Source organism: Rutilus rutilus (assembly GCF_951802725.1).
Source record: "Rutilus rutilus genome assembly, chromosome: 12".
NCBI lineage: Eukaryota > Metazoa > Chordata > Actinopteri > Cypriniformes > Leuciscidae > Rutilus > Rutilus rutilus.
In genome coordinates, this window is record NC_140217.1 from 57,123 (window position 1) to 76,991 (window position 19,869).

The 19,869-nt window shown below is 39.8% G+C and overlaps 1 protein-coding gene across 2 annotated transcripts in view; it reads right to left on the bottom strand.

Moving 5' to 3' along the window:
* Positions 1-19,869, bottom strand: part of acvr2ab (activin A receptor type 2Ab) — a 65,145-nt gene that overhangs the window by 39,092 nt on the left and 6,184 nt on the right. The window lies entirely within an intron of this gene.

A 19,869-nucleotide genomic window follows, 5' to 3' on the forward strand; every position in this document is an offset into this window, starting at 1 on the left:
GTGGGATAATTTGGAATGGCTAGGGATAAGGGTGTTGTTCTGGTTATTTGTACAATTTTATTCACTTATTTTTTTGGATGTTAAAAAAAGCAGGTTGTGATGTTTACCATGTATGAATCTGCTTCAATATTCTATTAAAGTGAATGCAAAGAGATTATTAACCCCTTTTATGTTTTATTTTTAAAATCTGAACACTAACAATAAATCATCTTCCTTTTTACGAGCACTATGCCTCTGCATTTTAAATTGAGAGTATATAAAAATATATATATATAAAAAAATAAAAATAAAAAAATAAATAAAATCGAACACATCACCATGTTCACAGAGCTGTTATCCAAGAGTTAGCAAAATGACATCTGTAGAATAATCACTGAATCCACCGGTGAAGGGATGATCTCACACACACACACACTCAAACACACACTCAAAAACACACACGCACACGCGCACACACACACGCACGCACAGAGGGCGGTAATTGTCAACAAACTAACATGTTACAAGCTTTGGGTCATTTACAATAAATAATTAATGTGCAAAGATAATTAAACTAAGACAGACCTGTTACAGTGAAATACTCCTAATCTGGCCACAGAAATATCATCATGGACACTCAAATAATATATATATATATACATTTATTTAAAAATATACACACATTTACGTAGGAAGGCCACAGGTAAATATGACAGATTAATCCTTATCAAAACTACAATTTTCTCTGTTACGTTTGTTCTTTGATTAACATTAATGACAGACATCACAGCAACTGGTTTATTAGGCTGCTGTCACTTTAAGATCTGCTGCACATGACGGATCTGAACCGCTGTCACACACACATCTCATTCTCTTACAGCTCTTTAAACTCATCTAAGATGTTATTTAACTCATTTAAGACTGCTCTTATGAGAGTCCTCGACAAAACGGGCGTTTTGGCATAATTCTGTGTGTTATTATTTGTTCAAGTGCGAAAGATCTCGATACTGGTGTGCGTCGTGTGTGTCACATTATAGACAGGACATTCACACAGGGCGTTCTCTTTTGTGTCACGCTTGAATGGTTTAAAAGCATTTGCATGAATAAGAATGTGATCATATAATGTATGGTATGGTAAAGTATAAAAGGGGCGCCTAGAGAACGTCATCCACTTATCGTCTGAAGTGACTGTTTTGTTTGTAAGCTTCAACCTGAAAACTTCAAAAGATAATCATGGCTTGTGAAAAACGCTTTAGGAAGTGTGTGGATCCATGTCTAAGATATCGACACTTGATGACACACACAACTTGTGTGTTTATTGTTTGGGCTCAGAGCAAGCACGATAAGTTCTTGAGGGAACTGCTTGTGCCAACTGTGAGTTTGTTTCCCTTGAGAAAACTTCACTCTCGTTTGGCCTCTTCTCGAGGGACGAGGGACTGGCATCTGTGCCAGGCGATTCAGGTGCCTCTCCCGCTGAGGCAGAGGAGAGACGGGAATCGTGGGGTTTCTGAGGGAGTTTGCAGAGGATGTGTTGTCACTAGCATCCTCTGATCTGACTGAGAGTTCTCTGCTGGATATAAAACAACCAGCCCAAGAAAGCAGGAGATGCTGATGAGGGTGAAGAGGATTTACAACCCAAACCCTCACAGCCACCCTGCCCCGCGTATGATGAGTTGTGAGTGTTATGGAATGTGCTCAGTGAGGCTTTGCTGCCGTAGGAGCGTGTGAGGGAAGAGACCACTCGTGGCAGACTTTACGGATGGTGTCTTTCCAGCCATAACGCTCCCGCTCCCGTGAGCCTTCCATTCCTGCCCGATCTATACAATGAGATCGAAAAGGCATGGAAGAACCCGTGTTCAGCGCGCATCCATCACCATCAGCGAGCAAACTACACTGATGTTGAGGGGATGCACAAACACGGGTATGTGTCGATGCCTTAATTGACGAGAGGTTTGCGAAACACTACGGTTCCTACACCCCAGGCGAATCTTGCATCAGCCCTGAGGCTGGACCTGTGATGAGTGATTTCTTCAATTTGGAACCCCTCTGTAGGTCTGGCGTCGGGTTTGGTAGTAAGCGCGCTATTTCAAGCCCTTTATGGTGATAGGCCTCCATTTTGTGAATGTCGTTTAGGCCATCGCTCTATGGGCAGCAGGTTGAGCTCTGTAGGTCTCCTCCCTTTACGAGAGTTTTCTAGTAAGGTTGAACAGTAGACCTTGGTTCCCAGAAAGTATTAATGGGTGTGTTAGGTAGGGTTTTTAAAGGAAATAGGGCCCTGATTGTGTCTCTCCTCACCGAGTTTGGTTCAGATCCTGGTCCAGTGGTAGATCATTTTATTCTATGGTGTGATGCTTCATTTTGAAATATTAATGCTTTGAAAACAAAAGAGAGCTCTGTACCTGTGTTGCCTTCTGTCATAAAGGGACATCAGGTAGAAGTGATCAAACAGTATAAATATTTAGGCATTGTATTTGATGAAAAACTAAAATTCGAGGCAAACACTGATATTATTAGAGGAAAAGCTCTTCAGCGTATGTATTTTTAAGGAAACTTCGAACTTTTAATATGAATGCTTCCTTTATGAAAATGTTTTATACTTTGTTTATTGAATCTGTCTTAAGTTTTCCATTATTTGTTGGAATGGCAATCCTAATGAGGAAGTTGACTAGTATAGTTACAATGTGCAGCAAGATAGTGGGGACCGACTTAAGGACTATCACAAATTTATGAGCATCAGGTGACTATGAAGGGCCAGTTAGTCCTTTCACTCACCCATTGTGTACTGAACTTCAACTGCTTCCTTCAGGACAGAGACTTAAATTCTCTTTGTGCAAATCAAATAGATATAATAATGCACGACACTGCGTCGTTCGCCATGCCTCGGGGATGCCTGCTGAACAGTCCCTTCAGACGATAAGTGGATGACATGTTCTCTAGGCGCCCCTTTTATACTTCAGGTCACACTAGTAGTGACGTCATAGGTTGTCGCCGATCAATATCAATTGCCGTGCTTGGATAGCTTTTCAGACACCGGTTCACGTGGAGGGCTTCCCCATCCCGTCATCGACGCAGTGTCTCGTTCCCTGTTCTCAGGGAACCGAGGTTACAGTCGTAACCTAGATGCAGTAGCGGTTTTAGGCACGGGGGAACCGGGCAATCGCCCGGGGTGGCATTTTTGGGGGGGCGGCGCCGCCGGCACGAGCAAAAAAAAATATATAAAAAAAAAAATCTGCGCCGCGAAGCGGTTTTCTATTATCTATCATTTCACTGTGTGGGTAATTGGCAAATTTGCGCCCCCTGCAGCTGCAGGCGCCCCTGCTTGCTGAGAAGATGCCGCGCACAGAAGCTGTTTGTTTGAGAAGGGGAAAGGGGAGGGGGCGTGGAGGCGCGGATGACAGTTCACCTCTGGGTCTCTCCCAAATGGAACGGACAAGGGGGGGGGGGGTCCATATAGTTATCTAAGTCAGTCACACCTCGACTTTCTTCCAAATAACGCACATTTCATTCATAATATTATAAATACAGGCCTCTATATTTCCTGCACATTTTTGTTTTTCTGAATGGTCTGAATAAAAATAGGTAATACAAAACGATTACTTGGTCACCACCACCAAGGTGAATTGGTTTAGTCTTGACTTCTGGTCGTGACTCGTGAGTGACAGTTGGTATGGGGGGATCAGGGGAAATCTGTTGATTGTCGATGTCGAGTGCCAAATAAGAGATGGACAAGAAAGGTCAAAGCCATCAGGTGTCCAATTTAGAAACGAGCGAAAGATAAAGGTATGCAACTATGTTTTCTCTGTATGATTACGGTATCCATGTCATGAATGAAGGGGCAATATTAATTGGTGGGTATAACTCTTATTTGTTATCCTTTTTGCTATGATTCTTGCTATGCTTAACAATAATTCGGTTTTAACTCGAACACGAGATCTAATTTCACCATAATATTGTGCTTTGCTAGCCTAGAAATCTAGACGCACCCTAGCGGCAGCAAAATAATTTTGCAGCCAGGGTGGGTCTAGCAACTCTCAATAGACCTTTTTGCTGCAAAAACCTAAATTGGGTCAGGCCAATCACGTCGTGTATAGAGTAGGCGGGGGCGGGCTTAACATATGACGACAGAGTTGCAACGGCTCCCTGCCACTTGAAAACAAAGAATGGCTGCTGCGGATGGAGAACAGCGGTCTTTCGAATCGGCTTTGGCCGCAACTCTGGAGGACTTGGAGTTAAGTTTTTCTTTGAGAAAAGAACAAAGAACGGCACTTAAGTCATTCTTAAAAAAAGGAAGATGTGTTCGTAGTTTTGTCGGCCAGATTTAAAAGTTGAATCTATCAACTAACGTTAGCTCCGCTGTTGGGAAAACGCTCTGGTTGGTTGAAGCGCTGTCCTATTGTGTGCCGAGGGAATCTGAAAGACAGCCGTTTATCCCGCCCATCAGATTGACCGTGTCTATGGTGAGTTGCCAGACTAAACATCTTGATGTACGTCTGGCTTGCCAGGCTAGTGCTTTGCAACAAAACTGTGACAAGTTCAGTTATTACACTGCAAAAAATGCTTTTAGTATTTTTGTCTTGTTTCCAGTCCAAATATCAAACATTTCTTAAATAAAGATGCATAACGTTAACAAAGTGGTAAAATGACATAAGATATTAAGTCTTGTTTTCTGGGGAAATAATTTTTATTTTATTTTTTCCAGAAAAGAAGACTTAATATCTTAAAATTGAGTGAAACACTTAAAATTGAGTTTTTGCTTAAAACAAGCAAAACATGATGATCTGCCAATGGGGTAAGAAAAATTACTCGATTGCTCGAAGGGGGTCTCGCCCAGGGTGTAATTCAATGTAGAACCGCCACTGCCTAGATGTTTTCATTTAAAGGTGTGATTGATTATGATTTCACTTTTCTAACTTTAGTTAGTGTGTAATGTTGCTGTTTGAGCATAAACAACATCTGCAAAGTTGTGACACTCAAAGTTCAAAGCAAAGGGAGATATTTTCTTTTAAAGAAATTGCTTTTTAAGGACTACAACAAACGGCTGGTAGGGACTACACGACATTCCTCCCGGGTTAGTGACATCACAAACCCTAAAATTTACATAAACCGCGCCCCCGGAACACGATTTATAGATTATCAAGACAGAATATGCTAATCAATGACTAGAAGATAACTACACATAAGCTACATAAATTCATCAACTAACCATTCAGAAATGTTGTCTACATGTTGTCACTTCTTGAGTCTCTCCATGTTTGTCTGACTCCGGTTAGTACATATAATAAGCGAGTACATCATGAATTCATTTTCCAAATTTCCAGAGGAACTTTGTGTACTGGAGTATTGCCAGGAAACTCTTCCACAATCTCACTCTATATAAAGGACTCTATATAAAATAGCAGATTAGATAACATGGAAGTTGAGTGAGAGAAACATATAATATCGTTCAAGGTTTAAAATGTTTAAATAGAGAAATAAAGAGAATAAATATAGAAATATAGAGTAGAATATGTGTATGATGCAGTATAGTCGATATCACTCTTGTGAAAGCCTGATCGTGCTCTGCTCATTTCATTCATAGTTACACTCGTTCACGTCACACACTCAATTAATGAATAGAGATTTTACAGGTTAATGTATAATTTCAGGTTCACCTGTTATCCAGCAAACACGAGTAAACTGAACTCCCGTTTTAACAGTACAGCTCTGTATATTTCTACGGCATCGGTGTCAAAGAGCAATTAGCTGGTAAAGTTGATTTACTTATTGTAAAGTTAACAAAAGTTATCATGAATGTTTGAAGTGGAAGATTTTAAAACAACCAGTTCATTCATAAATCATACATTAATAAGATCACACCATCGTGCCGTCAACACACTGATATGAATTTGTGCTCATGAAACTCCAAGAGACAAAAACCATCTCTGTATATTTGTCTTGTCATTCACACACTGTGTTACACTTCAAGTGAGCAGATTTTCACAGCTGGAATTCTTTACAGCATTTAATACACAAACTCAGACTTTATTGTAAATCAGCTATTCTAAAAACCCAGAGGAAATTCCTGATGGAAGGCATGGTGAATTAGCCTTCTGGGTTGGCCGACAAATAGACGGCATGACTGAACAGCTATATATATTTTTTAAAGTTATATTTTGCCTGTATTGGATAGGACACTCAAGGAGAGACAGGAACTGATAGGAAAGGGATTCGGACAGGGATCGGAGTTACACTGTATGTTGGAGCCCATAAGGCTATGAATCCACATGAACAGCTCTACTTTAAGGGTCGGGATAGAAAATGGCCATGAAAAATTAATTTACAACTCTTTTTAGTGCAAGAAAATTATTAAGATCCCATATTTACATTCACAGAACAGCACGGCTCCCTGATCACCATCATATTTACTCTCTTGCTTTGAGATTCAGTTCATTCAAATTCTTTAGCTTCCTGTGAGGATCTGAATCTCTGTCTGTCTTCTCCAGTTTCTCTGCGGATTCATCAAAATAAATGCTTTGAGAGTCTATAACTCCTCAGTCTTGAATTTGTTGGAGCCCGAGCGGCTGGACGGAGGCACATCTGTCTGACACACACATCTGTCTGACACACACATCTGTCTGACACACACATCTGTCTGACACACACATCTGTCTGACACGCACATCTGTCTGACGCGCACATCTGACTGACGCACACATCTGACTGATGCACACATCTGAGTGACGCACACATCTGACTGACGCCCACATCTGACTGACGCACACATCTGACTGACGCACACATCTGACTGACACACACATCTGACTGACGCACACATCTGACTGACACGCACATCTGACTGACGCGCACATCTGACTGACGCGCACATCTGACTGACGCACACATCTGACTGACGCGCACATCTGACTGACGCGCACATCTGACTGACGCGCACATCTGACTGACACGCACATCTGAGTGACACTCACATCTGACTGACACACACATCTGACTGACGCACACATCTGAGTGACACACACATCTGACTGACGCACACATCTGACTGACACGCACATCTGACTGACACACACATCTGACTGACGCACACATCTGACTGACACGCACATCTGACTGACGCACACATCTGACTGACGCCCACATCTGACTGACGCCCACATCTGACTGACGCACACATCTGACTGACGCACACATCTGACTGACGCACACATCTGACTGACACACACATCTGACTGACGCACACATCTGACTGACACGCACATCTGACTGACACACACATCTGACTGACGCACACATCTGACTGATGCACACATTTGACTGACGCACACATCTGACTGACGCACACATCTGTCACACATCTGTCTGACATACACATCTGTCTGACACACACATCTGTCTGAAACAAATGTGGGTGGATTTCCCCTGAAAACTTTCAAGAACAAATAAGAAATTATAATTTGAAGCTTATTTTTGAATGTTTTAATTTCATGACACTAAAGCACATATACCCCCAAATCCTCAATACTGGCATGTGAAATGTCAAAATTATTTTATACATTAAAATATTCGCAATATTAATTAAATTTCCTTTCATTTATGTTAATTGCTGAATTGTAATGAAAATAATAGTCACAATGCAAAAAATCCTTGTTCTAAAAATAGTCTTTATGCTATATATCTACTGCATATGAGGGAGAATGTCTTTGATCGACCGTGAGCTGCGTGAGGTTTGCTGGAGGATTTGCTCGGCGACTGTAACCTTGGCATAAGTCTGTGTGAGCCCTACAGCTTATGTTAAAGAGGATAAGGGCTGAACTTTGACCTATTTCAGGGCTGGTGGAGCGAGGAGAAAGACAGAGAGAGAGGACTGTAGTTAACCGTGCTCACGATGCATTAACTAGAATACAGTAAACGCTTCACCTGTCACTTCCGATCACTTCTGCGCATCACTCGCGTCACCAAACTACTGTTTTCAGACAGGTTTCCCAGACATTCCTCATGCCAGGCTGCTGAAAAAAAACTCAGCAATATTTTTAAAAAGTGCCAGAAAGTCAATCTACAAATGACTTGCTTACAGTTTAATGTCTGGGACTCAAGAGTCATTTGTACTCTTGACGGATCATTTAGAAATATACGTCAATTATAACTCCAGATATCAGTATCAGATACTGAAAAACACATCAGCTGACCACTAATTTTAATTATTACAAAAATGACAATTCACCTTTAAAGCACAAAAGCCAAACACACATTTGTGAAACTCTATAATCCAGTGCATCAGAAAGTCAAGGCATACTGGTCTTTAATGGCATTAGACTTATTCTGGCGTCAGACTATGTAACCTTGAGCGTTTGGACATCTTTAAAAAGCCCAGTACAGTGGCTAATCTGACCGACATCTGACCAAAGCCAGGCCGATTCTCAGAGACCGAGTTTCTGCCCGCATCTGTGACCCTGCAACTCATCTAACACAAACTGTGCTATTCTCATCATCTAAACTCTTCATCTAAACTCTTCATCTGACTCTACACACACACCAGCAAACACTGAACCTCATCATCTAAACTCTTCACCTGACTCTACACACACACCAGCAAACACTGAACCTCATCATCTAAACTCTTCATCTGACTCTATACACACACCAGCAAACACTGAGGCCACATTTACACATAGCCGGGTATTTAGAGAAACGAATATTTCTCCCCCTCCATTTTCAAAAATAACATCGTGCACACAACATCGTTTTCAAAAAAGTTGTCGTTTACATCAACCCGCATAAATACGCCGTCGAGCAACATCATAACTATGCCAAACCTATGGGCGGCAGTGTAGAGAGAAGGATTAAGCCATGCAAGCCAATCAGAATCCTCAAAATCGACAACAACAAATAGCACGAGCGACTTCCAGTTCCTTTCAAAACAACAGACATGGCGCGAGATTCGTTTGTGTGGACAGACAGCGAAGCAAATGCAAACAGGTCAAAAGCGTTTGCACAAAAGTAAAAATGAGTACCACCTTAACAGCATCCATGATCAAATAGTAGCCAAACAAACTCTAAACATAGGGCGCTCACATGACGTAAGCATTTTCTGGCGCATAATGTGACGTTTGAGAACCTAAAACCCCGTTTCTCCCAGTTGACACGGCAACACATAACCGGCGTTTTCAGAAATCTCCACTTTGGCCGGAGTTTTTAGAAATAATCGTTTTCTGGGATAAAAACTGCGTTTTCGTGTAAATGACAGGCCAAAACGCAGGGAAATATCTGCGTTTTCCCATCGTGTAAACGGGGCCTGAACCTCATCATCTAGACTCTTCATCTGACTCTACACACACACCAGCAAACACTGAACCTCATCATCTAAACTCTTCATCTGACTCTACACACACAATAGGGCTGCAACAAACAATTATTTTGATAATCGATTAATCTAACGATTATTAGAACAATTAATCGACTAATCATCGATTATTTCGCCGACTAATCAGTAAGTTTGGAACGATTATTCAGCTTTTTCAATTAGTTAAAACACTGAGTTATGGGTCAATGACGTGACGCCTGAATTTTCTGTCCGATTGCAATTTTTTTGGTAAAAATGGGTTTAAATGCATAAAAAGATACTGTATATTTGTAGTACCACTCCCATGCATGTACTCACTTTAACTTTTCAAAAACCTTAACTTATTTGTTATTTTTTTTGTTATTTATGTGACCTTTTTTGGCAAGCTAGCTTGTTTTGTTTAGGTGGCCAATTCTGTGCCTGTAAATTATGACTGAATTTGAAAATATCATGTGGTGCGACCAAATATCATGTGGTGCGACCACTGCAGACTGTTTTCAATGATAGATATATGTCCTAGATTGGCAGTTTTATGCTTTTATATTCAATTGACGGTTTATATAAAAAAAGTACTTTACATTAGTATCATTTGGATTAGATTTTTATGCAATTTGGGATCTTTTTTTATATATTTCAGACAGTTTATGTTTACTCTTTGTACAATATGAGAAAAATGCAACAACAAAAAAATAGAGCATGTAATTTCAGTTTACTAATAATGCATTAGTAGTATATTTATTATTGCCAATTTATTTATTTAAAATTATTTTAATCTATTTTACCAGATGCCACTGCCAAACGAAAAAATTCTGACCCTGCAGCAAGAGCAGAGTACCTTGATAGGAGAAGAGTGAAATATTATTACAGTTTAAAATAGCTGTTTTCTATGTGAATATATAGTAAATTGTAATTTATTCCTATGATCACAGCTGAATTTTCAGCATCGTTAATCCAGTCTTCAGTGTCACATGATCCTTCAGAAATCATTCTAATATGTAACCCTAGACCACAAAACCACTCAATGAGTCAATTTATACATCATGTGAAAGCTGAATAAATAAGCTTTCTATTGATGTATGATTTGTTAAGATAGAGCAATATTTGGCCGATACAACTGAAAATCTGGAATCTGAGGGTGCTACAAAATCGAAACATTGAGAAAAATCGCCTTTAAAATTGTCCATTTATGTTTGCGATATTGCTATATTCACTCACAAAAATAAATGTTTATACATTTATGGTAGGACATTTACAAAATATAAAACATGATCTTTATTTAATATCCTAATGATTTTTTGGAATAAAAGAAAAATCGATAATTTTGACCCATACAATGTATTGTTGGCTATTGCCACAAATACCCTGTGCGACTTGTGACTGGTTTTGTTACCCAGGGTCACTAATGATTTGCTGCTCAAGAAACATTTCTGATTATTATCAATGTTCATATTTTTTTGGAAACTGATACATTTTATATGTCAGGATTATTTGATGAATAGAAAGTTTAAAGGAACAGCATTTATTTGAAATAGAATCTTTCTTAACTTTATAGCCTGCGCCTGAATGTGACACTGAATGAGTCCTTGATTAATAAAAGTATTAATTACTTTAAAAAAACTAACCTAACCCTAACCCCAAATGTTACCTGTATACAATACTTTTATGAAATAATTTATATCTATAACATTATTATTTGTTAGAACGAAATTCTAAGTCAAGATAAATTAAATGGTGTACTTGTGTTTGTGAAGTGATTTTTATTAAAAAAAATTTTTTTATAAAATGTTTATGTTCAGGAAAATTCTGTGAAATTTGAATAAAATCTGGTTTAAATCTATTCTTTTGTATAAAATGCATTGTTCATTATCTCTTTAAATAGATTTTTAACTATATAAGGTCTTCATGTCATTTGGAGCAACCACTTATCATGTGGTGCGACCAATAAAAGCAATCACTGTATTCAATTTAAAATAAAATATCTTATTTCTGTGGCTGAAATATGAATAACTGATACAGTATGCTTTAGTAAATTATATTTTTAAAACATTTCTATCAGTTTTATGTGATTTACAGGAAAAATAAGTCTGTTAACTAGATTTATGAAGGCAACTCAGAAATTACAGAACAAAAAATGAGATAATTATTTACAAAAACTCAAAAGAAATGCAAATACTTGGTTTCTAAACACTTTAATTACTAATAACTTGTAAAATAATGTTTAAGCATGTTAAGGAAATTAATTAAATTGAAGATAAATCACGGTCTCACCACATGACATTTTTTAAGGCTACGGACAATTCATCTAGATGAAAAAAACACTAAAATCACTTAAATTACATTTTTTAAATGAATTTAGATGTACACAACATCCTTAATGTTTGAACAATGGCAACAGATATTATTATTTATTGTATTTCAAAATTGGCCTGTCGAAAATCCTTATACGTCATTGACCCTTATACATATTCTAACTATAATATAAAAAAAAGAAAATTACTTCAGCTTTTGAGCCAACTAAACAGGTCATTCTCTTTAAGTTTTCAGATTTCTGTCCAACTCAAATCACACACAAATGCTCTCTAAGCATTGTTTAAATATTCTGTTCTCTTTCAATAGAAAAAATAAACAAAAATTAATCAGCTGCATTACAGACAAACTTAATCTGCAAACAATTATAATAAGAATAAAATAAAATAAAAATTGACATGACAATTGAGCTGACAGAGACATTCTCATTCACCTTTTAATTTACAGTTTGAAAAAGTAACTGACATGATATTCTTCATAACATCTCCTTTTGTAAGTCTTCATGAATATGGAACAAAATACAGGCAAGTGATAAGACTGTAATACCTAATACGTTATAATAATAAAAACAGCCCTGACTCCTAAGCTTGATCAAGCTTTATTCTATGCAAAAATAAATCATCACATTACTGTAATTATATTATTATTGTTAATATTATTATTACTATTATTCGTTGTACTGCATTCTCTAATAAAGAGATTTAATCATCTAAACTCTTCATCCGACTCTACACACACACCAACAAACACTGAACCTCATCATCTAGACTCTTCTTCTGACTCTACACACACACCAGCAAACACTGAACCTCATCATCTAGACCAGGGGTTCTCAAAGTCTACATTCAAAGGTCCAAATCTGAATTTTCATCAATGACAAAGGTCCGGAACTATTGGTAATTACAAAACTTGTTTTTAATAAACATGTATAACAAATCAACATTCATTTTATGAAAAAAATAAGGTAATTTAAAGCATTATTTATTTTATAAAAGGTATTTGTAAAGGTAAAAATGCACTGGAAAATTCGATTTAAGGGGGCAAATATTGTCCCTTACTTAAAAAGGTGTGAATGAAGAGTGGGGGTACGCAGAAGGATGTTAAAAGCCTCATGGGGTACATCTCTAAAAAGTTTAAGAACCACTGGGACTGGGTTAAGGAATAGAACAAAATAAATATCAACATCAAAGCACAATACACATACCAAGGGCAGAAAGTAGGCCTAATATTCAGAGGTCACTTACAAAGTTAGGTTAAAGACACAAACAAAGAGGGATTCAAACAAATAGCATATCAATAACAATGTAGAATTTACAGAATGTGAGCTGAAGAGTAATATTCAGATAAAAAATGTGTTTTTGATGGAGAGAAGGGTGGATGTTTGACAGATGTCTTGAGGAAGAACATTCCACAACCTCGGAGCCACTAACATTACGCTAAAAGACTCCCATGGTTACCAGACTATTGAAACCGACTGAATATGACACAGCCCCACCTAAGATATTTTTCACCAGCCGCCACTGTCTTACAATCAACTTATTTGTTGATTCAGATTAAGACTTTAGCTGTCATAGTTTTGCTGTCCGTACCTCTGTATTTTGTGGATATTGCCGTTCAAAATGACCGTGTTTTGTTTCATAATGCCGTTTTATCATTTCCACTCTTCACAACTCCAAACTGTCTCGTTATAAATCAAACAATGGCTTCGTGCTGGATTGGGGCAAAATGAACGCATACCTCTCTGTCGAATCATCTTTGAAAACTCTTGGACAATGACATCCTCCACACCCATTCAAACCTTCTATGATTCAAACGCTTACTGCGGTGAAGTGTCGCGTTGTGCGACTCGCGCCCGATTACGTCAAAAGTATACGCTCACTGGATGTCATGGCAACTGAATCACGGAGGAAAACTTTAAATATCTCGCCTTCGATTTAATTTCGGACCATCTCCAAAAAGACATAAAACACTAAACAAATGACATGCGTTTATCAAAGTAGGAAATCCAGACTTTTAATCCCTTACACACAATTACTGCTGTTGAAATACAAAATGGAGGCGGGTCCGGATTGAATTCCCTCCGGGTCCGGATCCGGACCGGAGTCCGGACTTTGAGAAGTGCTGATCTAGACTCTTCATCCGACTCTACACACACACCAGCAAACACTGAACCTCATCATCTAAACTCTTCATCCGACTCTACACACACACCAGCAAACACTGAACCTCATCATCTAAACTCTTCATCCGACTCTACACACACACCAGCAAACACTGAACCTCATCATCTAAACTCTTCATCCGACTCTACACACACACCAGCAAACACTGAACCTCATCATCTAAACTCTTCATCCGACTCTACACACACACCAGCAAACACTGAACCTCATCATCTAAACTCTTCATCCGACTCTACACACACACCAGCAAACACTGAACCTCATCATCTAAACTCTTCATCCGACTCTACACACACACACCAGCAAACACTGAACCTCATCATCTAAACTCTTCATCTGACTCTACACACACACCAGCAAACACTGAACCTCATCATCTAGACTCTTCATCTGACTCTACACACACACCAGCAAACACTGAACCTCATCATCTAGACTCTTCTTCTGACTCTACACACACACCAGCAAACACTGAACCTCATCATCTAGACTCTTCTTCTGACTCTATACACACACCAGCAAACACTGAACCTCATCATCTAGACTCTTCATCTGACTCTACACACACAACAGCAAACACTGAACCTCAACATCTAAACTCTTCATCTGACTCTACACACACACCAGCAAACACTGAACCTCATCATCTAAACTCTTCATCCGACTCTACACACACAACAGCAAACACTGAACCTCATCATCTAAACTCTTCATCCGACTCTACACACACAACAGCAAACACTGAACCTCATCATCTAAACTCTTCATCTGAATCTACACACACACCACCAAACACTGAACCTCATCATCTAAACTCTTCATCCGACTCTACACACACACCAACAAACACTGAACCTCATCATCTAGACTCTTCATCTGACTCTACACACACACACCAGCAAACACTGAACCTCATCATCTAAACTCTTCATCCGACTCTACACACACACCAACAAACACTGAACCTCATCATCTAGACTCTTCATCTGACTCTACACACACACACCAGCAAACACTGAACCTCATCATCTAGACTCTTCATCTGACTCTACACACACACACCAGCAAACACTGAACCTCATCATCTAAACTCTTCATCCGACTCTACACACACACCAACAAACACTGAACCTCATCATCTAGACTCTTCTTCTGACTCTACACACACACCAGCAAACACTGAACCTCATCATCTAGAGTAGACTCTTCATCTGACTCTATACACACAACAGAAAACACTGAACCTCATCATCTAGACTCTTCATCTGACTCTACACACACACCAGCAAACACTGAACCTCATCATCTAGACTCTTCATCTGACTCTACACACACACACCAGCAAACACTGAACCTCATCATCTAAACTCTTCATCTGACTCTATACACACAACAGAAAACACTGAACCTCATCATCTAGACTCTTCATCTGACTCTATACACACAACAGAAAACACTGAACCTCATCATCTAAACTCTTCATCTGACTCTATACACACACCAGCAAACACTGAACCTCATCATCTAGAGTAGACTCTTCATCTGACTCTACACACACACCAGCAAACACTGAACCTCATCATCTAAACTCTTCATCTGACTCTATACACACAACAGAAAACACTGAACCTCATCATCTAGACTCTTCATCTGACTCTACACACACACCAGCAAACACTGAACCTCATCATCTAAACTCTTCATCTGACTCTATACACACACCAGCAAACACTGAACCTCATCATCTAAACTCTTCATCTGACTCTATACACACACCAGCAAACACTGAACCTCATCATCTAGAGTAGACTCTTCATCTGACTCTACACACACACCAGCAAACACTGAACCTCATCATCTAAACTCTTCATCTGACTCTATACACACAACAGAAAACACTGAACCTCATCATCTAAACTCTTCATCTGACTCTATACACACAACAGAAAACACTGAACCTCATCATCTAGACTCTTCATCTGACTCTACACACACACCAGCAAACACTGAACCTCATCATCTAAACTCTTCACCTGACTCTACACACACACACCAGCAAACACTGAACCTCATCATCTAAACTCTTCACCTGACTCTACACACACACACCAGCAAACACTGAACCTCATCATCTAGACTCTTCATCTGACTCTACACACACACCAGCAAACACTGAACCTCATCATCTAGACTCTTCATCTGACTCTACACACACACACCAGCAAACACTGAACCTCATCATCTAGACTCTTCATCTGACTCTACACACACACCAGCAAACACTGAACCTCATCATCTAGACTCTTCATCTGACTCTACACACACAACAGCAAACACTGAACCTCATCATCTAAACTCTTCATCTGACTCTACACACACACCAGCAAACACTGAACCTCATCATCTAAACTCTTCTTCTGACTCTACACACACACCAGCAAACACTGAACCTCATCATCTAGACTCTTCATCTGACTCTACACACACACCAGCAAACACTGAACCTCATCATCTAGACTCTTCATCTGACTCTACACACACAACAGCAAACACTGAACCTCATCATCTAAACTCTTCTTCTGACTCTACACACACACCAGCAAACACTGAACCTCATCATCTAAACTCTTCTTCTGACTCTACACACACACCAGCAAACACTGAACCTCATCATCTAGACTCTTCTTCTGACTCTACACACACACCAGCAAACACTGAACCTCATCATCTAAACTCTTCTTCTGACTCTACACACACACCAGCAAACACTGAACCTCATCATCTAGACTCTTCATCTTACTCTACACACACACCAGCAAACACTGAACCTCATCATCTAGACTCTTCATCTGACTCTACACACACACCAGCAAACACTGAACCCCATCATCTAGACTCTTCATCTGACTCTACACACACACACCAGCAAACACTGAACCTCATCATCTAAACTCTTCTTCTGACTCTACACACACACCAGCAAACACTGAACCTCATCATCTAGACTCTTCTTCTGACTCTACACACACACCAGCAAACACTGAACCTCATCATCTAAACTCTTCTTCTGACTCTACACACACACCAGCAAACACTGAACCTCATCATCTAGACTCTTCATCTGACTCTACACACACACCAGCAAACACTGAACCTCATCATCTAGACTCTTCATCTGACTCTACACACACACCAGCAAACACTGAACCCCATCATCTAGACTCTTCATCTGACTCTACACACACACACCAGCAAACACTGAACCTCATCATCTAGACTCTTCATCTGACTCTACACACACACCAGCAAACACTGAACCTCATCATCTAGACTCTTCATCTGACTCTACACACACACCAGCAAACACTGAACCTCATCATCTAGACTCTTCATCTGACTCTACACACACACACCAGCAAACACTGAACCTCATCATCTAGACTCTTCATCTGACTCTACACACACACCAGCAAACACTGAACCTCATCATCTAAACTCTTCATCTGACTCTACACACACACCAGCAAACACTGAACCTCATCATCTAAACTCTTCATCCGACTCTACACACACACCAACAAACACTGAACCTCATCATCTAGACTCTTCATCTGACTCTACACACACACACCAGCAAACACTGAACCTCATCATCTAAACTCTTCATCCGACTCTACACACACAACAGCAAACACTGAACCTCATCATCTAAACTCTTCATCTGACTCTACACACACACCAGCAAACACTGAACCTCATCATCTAAACTCTTCATCTGACTCTATACACACAACAGAAAACACTGAACCTCATCATCTAAACTCTTCATCTGACTCTACACACACACCAGCAAACACTGAACCTCATCATCTAGACTCTTCATCTGACTCTACACACACACACCAGCAAACACTGAACCTCATCATCTAAACTCTTCATCTGACTCTATACACACAACAGAAAACACTGAACCTCATCATCTAGACTCTTCATCTGACTCTATACACACAACAGAAAACACTGAACCTCATCATCTAAACTCTTCATCTGACTCTATACACACACCAGCAAACACTGAACCTCATCATCTAGAGTAGACTCTTCATCTGACTCTACACACACACCAGCAAACACTGAACCTCATCATCTAAACTCTTCATCTGACTCTATACACACAACAGAAAACACTGAACCTCATCATCTAGACTCTTCATCTGACTCTACACACACACCAGCAAACACTGAACCTCATCATCTAAACTCTTCATCTGACTCTATACACACACCAGCAAACACTGAACCTCATCATCTAAACTCTTCATCTGACTCTATACACACACCAGCAAACACTGAACCTCATCATCTAGAGTAGACTCTTCATCTGACTCTACACACACACCAGCAAACACTGAACCTCATCATCTAAACTCTTCATCTGACTCTATACACACAACAGAAAACACTGAACCTCATCATCTAAACTCTTCATCTGACTCTATACACACAACAGAAAACACTGAACCTCATCATCTAGACTCTTCATCTGACTCTACACACACACCAGCAAACACTGAACCTCATCATCTAAACTCTTCACCTGACTCTACACACACACACCAGCAAACACTGAACCTCATCATCTAAACTCTTCACCTGACTCTACACACACACACCAGCAAACACTGAACCTCATCATCTAAACTCTTCATCTGACTCTATACACACAACAGAAAACACTGAACCTCATCATCTAGACTCTTCATCTGACTCTATACACACACCAGCAAACACTGAACCTCATCATCTAAACTCTTCATCCGACTCTACACACACACCAGCAAACACTGAACCTCATCATCTAGACTCTTCATCTGACTCTACACACACACACCAGCAAACACTGAACCTCATCATCTAGACTCTTCATCTGACTCTACACACACACCAGCAAACACTGAACCTCATCATCTAGACTCTTCATCTGACTCTACACACACACACCAGCAAACACTGAACCTCATCATCTAGACTCTTCATCTGACTCTACACACACACCAGCAAACACTGAACCTCATCATCTAGACTCTTCATCTGACTCTACACACACAACAGCAAACACTGAACCTCATCATCTAAACTCTTCATCTGACTCTACACACACACCAGCAAACACTGAACCTCATCATCTAAACTCTTCTTCTGACTCTACACACACACCAGCAAACACTGAACCTCATCATCTAGACTCTTCATCTGACTCTACACACACACCAGCAAACACTGAACCTCATCATCTAGACTCTTCATCTGACTCTACACACACAACAGCAAACACTGAACCTCATCATCTAAACTCTTCTTCTGACTCTACACACACACCAGCAAACACTGAACCTCATCATCTAAACTCTTCTTCTGACTCTACACACACACCAGCAAACACTGAACCTCATCATCTAGACTCTTCTTCTGACTCTACACACACACCAGCAAACACTGAACCTCATCATCTAAACTCTTCTTCTGACTCTACACACACACCAGCAAACACTGAACCTCATCATCTAGACTCTTCATCTTACTCTACACACACACCAGCAAACACTGAACCTCATCATCTAGACTCTTCATCTGACTCTACACACACACCAGCAAACACTGAACCCCATCATCTAGACTCTTCATCTGACTCTACACACACACACCAGCAAACACTGAACCTCATCATCTAAACTCTTCTTCTGACTCTACACACACACCAGCAAACACTGAACCTCATCATCTAGACTCTTCTTCTGACTCTACACACACACCAGCAAACACTGAACCTCATCATCTAAACTCTTCTTCTGACTCTACACACACACCAGCAAACACTGAACCTCATCATCTAGACTCTTCATCTGACTCTACACACACACCAGCAAACACTGAACCTCATCATCTAGACTCTTCATCTGACTCTACACACACACCAGCAAACACTGAACCCCATCATCTAGACTCTTCATCTGACTCTACACACACACACCAGCAAACACTGAACCTCATCATCTAGACTCT